At 43.1% G+C, this 11,173-nt stretch overlaps 1 long non-coding RNA gene across 1 annotated transcript; it reads left to right on the top strand.

The window, feature by feature from the left end:
• The first annotated feature begins 594 nt into the window (after nt 1-594).
• On the top strand, nt 595-5,839 carry LOC134338215 (uncharacterized). Its single transcript, XR_010016170.1, has 3 exons — nt 595-731; nt 2,912-3,074; nt 4,787-5,839. It is a non-coding gene; the product is annotated as an uncharacterized LOC134338215 (long non-coding RNA).
• Nucleotides 5,840-11,173: the final 5,334 nt, after the last annotated feature.

The following is an 11,173-nucleotide window of genomic DNA, read 5'->3' on the forward strand; positions in this document are numbered from 1 at the left end:
TACTTAAACACTTATTCTTCGTTGTTCATTTAATATTTAATATTTGAGTAATTTTGTATATATATTGGTTGACTAAGCAGTCTTGCTTGTCTGAATAACTCATATGAGTTATATGTAGAAGTATGTGAATTGCATACGTCATCACACTAACACATGATACATGCAGCTAAGCACAAAAATAGTCTCACACTTCGGACTCCTGTGTCTTCCTTTGAATTAGTTTAATGTTTTGAAGTCACAAAACGTAACATTGCTGATCAAGAATGCTTAATCAACCAATATACAGAATATACAAGAATACTCAAATATTATTTAAGTATTAAATACACAACACTCCTCCCTGCTTAGCTATAAAGTCTAACTCAATAGAGAATGCTTCTCAATTACATACACAGTATGTCATATAATGTAACTATTACATACAGACATCCACAGCATAGTAAATTTTAAATTGTCCCAGTCAGATTTAATCACCTTGTAGGCTTTCTTATTCTTATGGGATAATGTCTTTCCTGACAAGGGGAGTCACACTGCTTTGTAGGAGCCGCTTGTGCAGTGAAAACAATCTCAGGTTCTGGAGTGTTTTGAAGTTACAAAACAACATGAAGATCAGCTTTCCTAAATTTTCTCCCTAATTCTAGTTTTCTTTTTATCAGCAGGATTCAATTCTCTTCTTTGGTATATTGTGACCAGAATGGCTCTTCAGCGGAGAGTTTTGTTGTGGTGCGGAGGTAAGTGATGTTATTTCTGTACAGTTTTGTTCAGTGCAAGGCTCACCTTGATGAGTTGAATGTTGTATTTGTTTCTGACCATCTGTAAGCAAAACAGGGACACCAGAGAAAAAAAAAATGAGTGAGGATAAAAACTGAATAGAACTATGTTTTCCAAAGACGGTTGTTTTGATGCTGTTTTGAAGATCACATTCAAGGACAGCAGTTTTGATGCTTTTTATATTATTCAATGTCTAATGAAGGTCACGACAAATCCTTAAAATTTACTATGGCAACGGATAATGTCACTGTACTGTGCTGGGTAAGTTGTCCAAGACAACAGTTGCCATGACAATGGTTTACCATGACAACAGTTAATGTCACTGTACTGTGCAAGGTAGTTGTCCAGCATTACATTTTGATTTCGTTGAAAGCCTCAGCACCAAAGACCCATAAGCCTATGCTGCCCCTTCAGTGAATTCAGCTAATGCCCAATAAGAGTGTTCAGGTACACCAAAGCAGAGCAGACAAAAACGTGCAGATCATAGGCTCTTTATTTAAATCCTCTCAAAATGAAAGCTAATCTCAGGTTTAAACACAGTATAGCCAGTACCCAGAAGCCAAGTTGCCCACAGGTAATCAGTTTACTTATTACTGATAATTAACTGGGATGAATATATACATCCATCTGAGATGGCAGACAGTCTGGTTTGACTTACTTTAGTTACTGAGATACTGTATGGATTAGACCCTTAAAGTCGCACTGTCCAGCGGCTCCTGATTTAACCCTGGCCTAATAACGGGACCTGAGCCTAAGTGAGACCAATATTGTCATGGGCAGGTTTGTTAGAGCTTTTGGAGAGCATTTAAATTAATTTGGCGGGGCGGTGGGGTGGGAACCGGAGTGAAGGGACTCAGGATGGGACGGTTGGTAAAAAAGCAAAGATAGCCTGCAGGCAGCCTGTCAGCAAGGGCAGGCAGATGACAGGACAAAATTGCAGCCAGCAGGGCGAGTAGCAGTGCATTAGGGATGCAAAATCAGAAAGGGTAGCAAATACAGTACTCAAAGTGTTATATCACAACGCTAGGAGTATAACAAATAAGGTGGATGATCCTGTTGCACTACTACAGATTGTCAGGTATGAATCATGGCTGAAGGATGGTTGTAGTTGGGAGCTGAATGTCCAAGGTTACATGTTGTATCGGAGGGACAGGAAGGTAGGCAGAGGGGGTGGTGTGGCTCTGCAAGTAAAGAATGGCATCAAATCAGTAGAAAAATAGAAACATAGAAAACCTACAGCACAATACAGGCCCTTCGGCCCACAAAGCTGTGCTGAACATGTCCTTACCTTAGAAGTTACCAAGGGTTACCCATAGCCCTCTATTTTTCTAAGCTCCATGTACCTATCCAGGAGTCTCTTAAAAGACCCTATCGTATCCGCCTCCACCACCATCGCTGGCAGCCCATTCCACGCACTCACCACTCTCTGTGTAAAAAAACTTACCTTGAATTCTCCTCTGTACCTTCTTCCAAACACCTTAAAACTGTGCCCTCTCATGCTAGCCATTTCAGCCCTGGGTAAAAGCCTCTGACTATCTACACGATCCATGCCTCTCATCATCTTATACACCTCTATCAGGTCACCTCTCATCCTCCGTCGCTCCAAAGAGAAAAGGCCGAGTTCACTCAACCTATTCTCATAAGGCATGGTTACCAATCCAGGCAACAGCCTTGTAAGTCTCCTCTGCACCCTTTCTATAGTTTACACATCCTTCCTGTAGTGAGGTGACCAGAACTGAGCACAGTACTCCAAGTGGGCTCTGACCAGGGTCCTATATAGCTGTAAAATTACCTCTCAGCTCTTAAACTCAATCCCATGCACCATATGCCTTTTTAACCACAGAGTCAACCTGCGCAGCAGCTTTGAGTGTCCTATGGACTCGGACCCTAAGATCCCTCTGATCCTCCGCACTGCCATGAGTCTTACCATTAATACTATATTCTGCCATAATATTTGACCTACCAAAACGAACCACCTCTCACTTATCTGGGTTGAACTCCATCTGCAACTTCTTAGCCCAGTTTTGCATCCTATCAATGTCTGACTTTAACCTCTAACAGCCCTCCACATGATCCAAACACCTCCAACCTTTGTGTCATAAGATAATTTACTAACCCATCCCTCCACTTCTTCATACAGGTCCTTTATAAAAAATCACGAAGAGAAGGGGTCCCAGAAGAGATCACTGAGGCACACCACTGGTCACCGTCCTCCATGCAGAATATGACCCGTCTACAACCACTCTTTGCCAAGTCATCCCTACAATCGTCAAGATCCTTTTCCGTAGTGAATAAATACTGAAGTAAAGTATTCATTAAGTAACTCTGCTATCGCCTCCAGTCCCATACAAAATTTTCCACTGTCACACTTGATTGGTCCTATTCTCTCATGTCTTATCCTCTTAATGTGACATAGGATCGGAAGATGTTGAATCCTTGTGGGCTGAGTTAAGAAACTGTAAGGGTAAAAGGACCCTGATGGCAGTAATATGCAGGCCTCCCAGCAGTAGCTGGGATGTGGACCACAGGTTATAACAGGAAATAGAAAGGTTGTGTCAAAAGGTCAATGATATGACAGTCATGGGAGATTTCAACATGCAGGTCGATTGAAAAATCAGTAGAAAGGAAATTATAGGCCTGTTGGCCTGATCTCAGTGGTTGGGAAGATCTTGGAGTCAATTGTTAAGGATGAAGTTATGGAGTACTTGGTGACACAGGACAAGATAGGACAAAGTTAGCATGGTTTCCTTAAGGGAAAATCTTTCTTGACAAACCTGTTTGAATTATTTGAGGGGATTACAAGTAGGATTGATAAAGGAGATGCAGTGGATGTTGTATATTTGGAATTTCATAAGGCCTTTGACAAGGTGCCACACATGAGGCTGCTTACCAAGTTAAGAGCCCATGGTATTACGGGGAAATTATTGACATGGTTAGAGCATTGGCTGATTGGAAGGAGGGAGCAAGTGGGAATAAAAGGATCTTTTTCTGTTTGGCTGCCAGTGACTAGTGGTGTTCCACAGGGATTGGTGTTGGGACCATTTCTTTTTAAGCTGTATATGAATGATAGAGATGATGCATTATATCGCTCTGCTGCCAAGTTTGCAGATGATACGAAGATTGGTGGAGGGGCAGATAGTGTTGAGGAAGCAGGTAGACTGCAGAAGGGCTCTCTTACCCATTCTCCATATTAGGATAATGGGTAGGAGACTGGCAAATGAAATACAATGTTGGAAAATGCATGGTCCTGCACTTTGGTAGTAGAAATAAATGTGCAGACTATTTTCTAAACAGGGAGAAAATCCAACAATCTGAGAAGCAAAGAGACTTGGGTGTCCTTGTGCAGAACGCTCTAAAGGTTAGCTTGCAGGTTGAGTTGGTGGTGAGGAAGGCAAATGCAATGTTAGCATTCATTTCAAGAGGTCTGGAATACAAGAGCAGGGATGTGATGCTGAGGCCTCACCTTGAGTATTGTGAACAGTTTTAGGCTCCTCATCTCAGAACAGATGTGTTGACATTGGAGACGGTTCAGAGGAGGTTCACAAGGATGATTCTGGGAATGAAAGGGTTATCATATGAGGAACATTTGATAGCTCTGGGTCTGTATTCGCTGTAATTTAGAAGGAAGATGGAGGATCTCATTGAAACCTTTGGAATGTTGAAAGGCCTAGAGAGAGTAGATGTGGAAAGATTGTTTCCCAGAATGGGGGAGTCTAGGACAAGAGGGTACAGCTCAGGATAGAGGGGCATCCACTTAACAGAGAGCCAGAGAAATTTCTTTACCCAGAGGGTGGTGACATTTATTACCACACGCATCTTGGAGGTTGGACACGTCATCAAAGGTTAGAGGGAGAAGGCCCAGGAGTGGGGCTGAGAAGGGGAGAAAAGGATCAGCCAAGATTGAATGGTGAAGCAGACTCGATGGGTGAAATGGCCTAATTCTGTTCCTATGTCTTATGGTCTAATATACAATGAGCAATTAACCCAGAAATGAATCTTATTTTATTTTATTTAGAAATACAGTGCAAAATATGCCTTTCCAGCCCTTCGAGCCACGTGGCCCAGCAACCCACGATTTAACCCTAGCCTGATCACAGGACAATGTACAATGACCAAATAATCTACCAACCGGTACATCATTGGACTGTGGGAAGAGAATGGAGCAGCCGGAGAAAACCCACATATTCACAGGGAGGAGGTCCAGACTCCTTATACATGACGTCAGAATTGAACTTTGGGACGCCCCGAGTGGTAATATCATGGCACTAACCACTACAGTACTGTGGCACCGGTACATCCAGATTAGAGTATTCCCCCACCCCAGTTCCACTCAGGAGTGTCAATCCAGTATATGTCCATGTCTTCAGAATGGGATGAGTTCTGTAATCCGGTTGACTTAAATCAAGGTGTGCTCTCACTGATTCACAGCTGTTTGTTAGACAGTACTGAGCTGAACACAATACACCCAGAGCAGCAGTGTAAAACAGGCTCGTGGCTAGTCGGCTGCCCCCGTGCACCAGGAAGTTTGAATGGTTTGCACAGGTTAGCAACTTGCACTGAGTTTATTCAGCACCACTGTAAAAAGCCAATTTTAACCTCAAGTTAAAACTGTGACCTGCCAATCTTATTTGGAAATGGCTCCACTATACCTTCTGGTTCACAGATACTGTTAGTTTTTCAGTACCATTTTATATGGGACGTGCAGAAATTTTTGCCTTCCACCCCTTCGAGCCACACTGCTCAGCAACCCCTGATGTAACCCTAGCCATGTCACAGGACAATTTACGACAAACTAACCTACGAACCGGTACATCTTTCGACTGTGGGAGAAAACCGGAGCACCTGGAGGAAGCACACACATTCCACGGGGAGGACGTACAGACTCCTTATGGATGACGTTGGAGTTGATCTCCAAACTCCAAGATGTAATCGTGCCATGTTAATCGCTATGCTACCATGTCATGGACATTTCTTGTTTTGGTCTGGAAGCAACCAGTTCCAAATGATTCCCTGCTAACTCTTGAGTGCCATTCAAAAACTTGTATCTGTGATTCAATAAAATCCCTGAGCTGCTAAGGAGATTAATGTCATTGTCTTTTTTAACTTTATGATCAATGTTGATTAAATAGGATACTTGATAGTGTGGAGGAGCAGAGGGATCTGGGGGTACATATCCACAGATCCCTGAAAGTTGCCTCACAGGCGGATAGGGTAGTTAAGAAAGCTTATGGGGTGTTAGCTTTCATACGTCGAGGGATAGAGTTTAAGAGTCGCGAGGTAATGATGCAGCTCTATAAAACTCTGGTTAGGCCACACTTGGAGTATTGTGTCCAGTTCTGGTCGCCTCACTATAGGAAGGATGTGGAAGCATTGGAAAGAGTACAGAGGAGATTTACTAGGATGCTGCCTGGTTTAGAGAGTATGGATTATGATCAGATATTAAGGGAGCTAGGGCTTTACTCTTTGGAGAGAAGGAGGATGAGAGGAGACATGATAGAGGTATACAAGATATTAAGAGGAATAGATAGAGTGGATAGCCAGCACTTCTTCCCCAGGGCACCACTGCTCAATACAAGGGGGCATGGCTTTAAGGTAAGGGGTGGGAAGTTCAAGGGGGATATTAGAGGAAGGTTTTTTACTCAGAGAGTGGTTCGTGCGTGGAATGCACTGCCTGAGTCAGTGGTAGAGGCAGATACACTAGTGAAGTTTAAGAGACTACTAGACAGGTATATGGAGGAATTTAAGGTGGGGGGTTATATGGGAGGCAGTGTTTGAGGGTTGGCACAACAATGTGGGCCAAAGGGCCTGTACAGTGCTGTATTATTCTATGTTCTATATATGTATTAAAAAATAGCTGAAATAAAATAGGTGTCAGCATAGTCTTAATTACCTAAATAGCTTTCTTCAGCAGTAATTCTATGACTCTAAAACTTGGGTCAAAGCAGAATTTACCATTATGGTAACTTCTCCATCATCAGAGAGGTTGCCACTAGAAGAGAATGTTTGCAGCAGAGTGTGTTGACCCAGGATAAAATATTAAGTCTATTGGATCCATGCTGCTATGCACTCATTGGCCACTTACCAGTGGGCAATTCACACCAGAGGTGCATAAAAAGAGCTACTCTTTAATCAGGGTGCCAATCAAGATTTTGAAGGCAGAGCTTTGCATCAGTTTCTCTGAGTTGAGGAGCGACCGATCAGCTAGAGGGATGCATTAGAAAGGGCCAATAAGGATAATTCAACTGCAGGAGACACGTAACTGGGTGAATATCAGGAGAAGGAGGGGAAATGCACAGCCAGTGAAGAGCATACCTGTGGCCATTCCCCTCAATAATAAGAATATAACTTTAGGTACTATTGAGGGGGACGATCTACCAGTGGGGAGCCACAGTAACGGGGTCTCTGGCACTGAGTCTGGTGCTGTGGCTCAGAAAAGCAGGGAGGTGAAGAGGACTGCAGTGTTGATAAGAGATTCCTTCGTCAGATGTGCAGAGACAAGGTTCTGTGGGTGCGATAGAGATACCCAGATGGTATGTTGCATCTCTGGTGCCAGGATCAGGGGCGTCTCGAATCGCGTCCATGCATTCTCAAGCAGCCAGAAGTCTTGGTACATAGTGACACCAATGACATAGGGAGACAGATGAGGTGGTACTGAAGAGAGATTTTAGGGAGCTAGATAGAAAGCTGAGAAACAGGACTTCCAGGGCAGTAATTTATGGATTTCTGCCTGTGCCACGTGCCAATGAGGGTAAGAATAGGATGATTTGGCAGGTGAATGTGTGGCTGAGGATCTGGTGCAGTGGGCAGGGGTTCAGATACATAGATCATGTAAGTCTCTTTGGAGGCAGGTATGACCTGTACAAAAGGGACGGGTTACATCTGAACCCGAGAGGGTCCAGTATCCCTACAGACAGGTTGGCTAGCGATGTTCGAGTGGGTTTAAAATAATCTGGCATGGAGATGGGAACTGGAGTGATAGTGCTGAAGATGAGCTAGTTGGTTTACAAAGAAAGACAATGTGTAGTGAGAGTCCAAGTGCGGAGAGGTTGATGTTAGGGCCAGATTACAATCAATATATTCTGGAGGTGTTAGTAATGATCTTTCAAGAATCGTTAGATTCTGGATTGGTTCCAGAGGACTGGAAAATTACAAATGTCACTCCACTCTTCAGGAAGGGAAAGAGGCAAAAGAAAGGAAATTATTGGCCAGTTAGTTGGACCTCAGTGGTTGGGAAGATATTGGAGTCAATTGTTAGGGATGTGGTTTTGGGTACTTAGAGGCACATGATAAAATAGGCTGCAGTCAGCATGGTTTCCTAATGGGAAAATCTTGCCTGACACATCTGTTGGAATTCTTTGAAAAAATAACAAGCAGGATAGACGAAGGAGAATCAGTTGATGTTGCGTACTTGGATTTTCAGAAGGCCTTTGATAAGGTGCCACACGAGGCTGCTTAACAAGCTGTGAACCAGTGGTATTACAGAAAAGATTCTCACTTGGATAAAACAGTGGTTGATTGGCAGGAGGCAAAGAGTGGGAATAAAGGGAGCCTTTTTTGGTTGGGGGCCAGTGACTAGTAATGTTCTACATGGGTCTGTGTTGGGATTGATTCTTTTTATGCTATATGTCAATGATTTGGATGATGGAATTGATGGCTTTGTTGCAAAGTTTGCAGGTGATACAAAGATAGGTGGAGGGGCAGGAATTTCTTTAGATAGAAGGTGGTGAATCTGTGGAATTCTTTGCCACAGGCAGCTGTGGAAGCCAAGTCTTTATGTATATTTAAGGCAGAGGTTGATAGATTCTTGATTAGTCAGGGCATGAGGGGATATGGGGGAAGGCAGGAGATTGAGGCTGAGAGGAAAAATGGATCAGGCACGATGAAATGGCAGAATAGACACAATGGGCCAAGTGGCCTAATTCTGCTCCTATATCTTACGGTCCTAATTAGGTACCTCCAGTACCCAATGAAGTGGTCTCTGTGTGTACGTTCATGGTCTTCTGCTACATATCCCATCCATTCAAGGTACGATGTGTTGTTGACTCAGAGATGCTCTTCTGCACATCACCGTTGTAACTTATGGTTATTTGAGTTTCTTCCTGTCAGCTTGAACCAGTCTTGCCATTCTTCTCTGACCCCTCTCATTAACAAGGCATTCTACCCACAGAACTGCTCCTCACTGGATGCTTCTTTATGCACCCTTCTCTGTGAACTCTTGAAATTGTTATGTGTGGAAATCCCAGAAGATCAGCAGTTTCTGAGATATCCATATCACCCTCTCTGGCACCAACAATCATTCCACAGTCAAAGTCATTTAGATCACAATTCCTCCTCACTCTGATGTTTGGTCTGAACAACAACTGAACCTCTTGACCATGTCTGCATGCTTTTATGCATTGAGTTGCTGCCATATGATTGGCTGCTCAGATATTCGCTGTACCTAATAAATTGACCACTGAGTGTATGTGCTTCAGTAATCAGACCTTCAACTAATCTCACCACCATGCGAACGTCAACATCATTTTTGAAGCTTGTGGAGCTAAAAATAAAGCAATTAAATACGAGTGTTAATAATAACTCATTTTTTTTCCCTGTTTATTCATTTTATCCCATTTTTCCGTGATGTTATCAACAAGGTTGCTGTAACAATCAGCAAGCAAGTCCTGCGGGGAATTCAAGGTGGATGCAGTAGGCTCTAGTCTATGTTCTCTCAGTGTTACCTCTTACTTTGTAACCTCACACAATGCCAGCTTCAATACTTAAAGCTGCATTCTCTTTTGAAAATGTTTCAGAAGTCTACACTGATGGAAAGAAACTATTGCTATTACTAAGCACCACTTTGGTTGCGTCACAAGCCTGTCATTTATTCCAAGAAACAGCATGGAAGATTTGCCCCCAACACCTTTCAGTAACTGTAATGATTTTTCTTTGTAAGCAGTCAGAAAGGATTACTGTCGATGTAAAATCCATCTCCATTTCCAATACTGTTCCTTGAACAGCTTTATTCTACTTCAGTGGACAGGGTATTTGTTGACAGCAAGTCTCCAGAACTGTGGAATTCAATACCTAAAACTATAAGGGATACAGACTCAGTTGACACTTCTAATGCCAGCTCAAAACCTATTTATTTAATCTTGCATTTAACTAATATCTTTTTGTCTTTTATTTTCATGTTTGTACTTTTATCCCATTGAACTACACCATCTGTATGAAAGGTACTCTTAAATAAAATTATTATTAATGCAAAAAGGCATCTTATGTAAGAGGCCTCATTTATTTTTGATAATTCATATCCATCAGGTCTAAATGCTACATCACAAACTGCAACTACATCCTGAATTACAAACCTATTATCAGCTTCAAACCACATTCTCTCCCTCCTTATCCTGTCTTTTTTCTCCCCTCAAGTTATTTTTCTTTATCAGAAGAGTTAACCAAACTTACAGGTAGGCTTTAAAGGTTCTTCTACCAACCTTTGGTCAATGTCACCACATTGCGTTAGTGTACAACCTCTCAAGATCTCTGCTGCAGAGAGGCGTCAGAGTTGGTGTGTGAAGGCGGTGTGCAGGGTAACAGGCGTGATTGTCTTGGATCGCAGGACCCAGTTGGACACTGGTAACACAGAATTCTGCAAGCCCGGTTCACTGGTTTATTGGCGAGACCAACTGCGGGTGAGCTGTGTGGCCTCGGCCTCATCCCATGGTGTCACTTGTTGTGACCGTCTATGCTGGATTGGGGGCCGGCCTTCCCTCGGGGCTGCCCTTTGGTGTTCGCTCGGCGGAAGACAAGCTGGATTGCGTGCATGCACGCATTTGTCTGCGGGCAGCTGAGGACTTGTTCCTGCCAACAGCATTCATGCTCCATCCATGTTGTCGCTTTGGGAGTTTGCCTATATTATATGCTTACCTGTGTGACTGTATATTTATGCTGTGTATAACTGTTGGTACTGTGTTTTGCCCTGGAGGAACGCTGGCTTTTTGGCTGTATTCATGGGTACTCATGTATGGTTAATGAGAATTAAACTTGAGCTTCAACTTCGAGATAGTGCCATAGGGACCAATATGTCGAAACGAGTTGGGTCTTTAGTATAATCTCTCACTTGAAAGACCCCAGCACTAACAGTGCAGTCTTTGCTACACTGATGTCATGAAGTGTGCCATGAGCTCAGAATTTTCGGACAGATACAAGGATGTGACCGCGAGGCCACAGGGCATCCAGACATATTCGTATTTACTGAAACCTTTTACATTCTCACCTTTTCTTTGACCTTGCCTTTGCCACTCTTGACCAATACAGTGAGCATCGCACTATGGCAACGGGGTGCAGCAGGTGTCAGAAAGCTTCAGTGACCTGGGTATGATCCCGACTCCTGATGCTGTCCCTGTATAGTTTGCTCATTCTC

The sequence above is a fragment of the Mobula hypostoma genome, chromosome 26 (genome assembly GCF_963921235.1).
Source record: "Mobula hypostoma chromosome 26, sMobHyp1.1, whole genome shotgun sequence".
Lineage (NCBI taxonomy): Eukaryota > Metazoa > Chordata > Chondrichthyes > Myliobatiformes > Myliobatidae > Mobula > Mobula hypostoma.